The sequence below is a fragment of the Phytophthora parasitica genome, assembly GCF_000247585.1.
Source record: "Phytophthora parasitica INRA-310 unplaced genomic scaffold supercont2.80, whole genome shotgun sequence".
Taxonomy (NCBI): Eukaryota; Oomycota; class Peronosporomycetes; order Peronosporales; family Peronosporaceae; genus Phytophthora; species Phytophthora nicotianae.
In genome coordinates, this window is record NW_008649066.1 from 1 (window position 1) to 546 (window position 546).

A 546-nucleotide genomic window follows, 5' to 3' on the forward strand; every position below is an offset into this window, starting at 1 on the left:
CCCCAACTTTAAGAAGCGATTCAAGCTCTATGTGGACTCGTCCAAGATTGCTGTGGGAGCATGCTTAATGCAAACCGTGGATGGACGGGATCGTGCAGTAGCTTATGTTAGTAAACTGCTAGTCGGATCGGAGAAAAACTGGATCAGAAAGGAAGACGGCACGTCGGAGATCGAGTGCTGGGGGATTGTATGGGCCACGTGGAAGTTCCGTTACTATTTGGATCGGCGCGAATTTGACCTGTTCACCGATCACAAAGCACTAACCTGGGTCTTTAACGAAACGAACCGTACCAGTAATGCCAAACTCGCGCGTTGGGCCATGGAACTCTCTCAACTACGATTTAAAGTGTTCCATAAGCCTGGAACGGCAATGGGGCACGTGGATGGCTTGTCACGGTTATACGCCGAGACAATTGGAGCGCTAACCATGCGCGAGCTGCTCAACGAGGCCGAGGAGGAGGAAGAGAGTTTCACTCCGGTCGGGGAGCGCCCTGCCGTGCCGACAACCGCTGTGACATTGAAGCCTCTACATATATGAGACTGCGG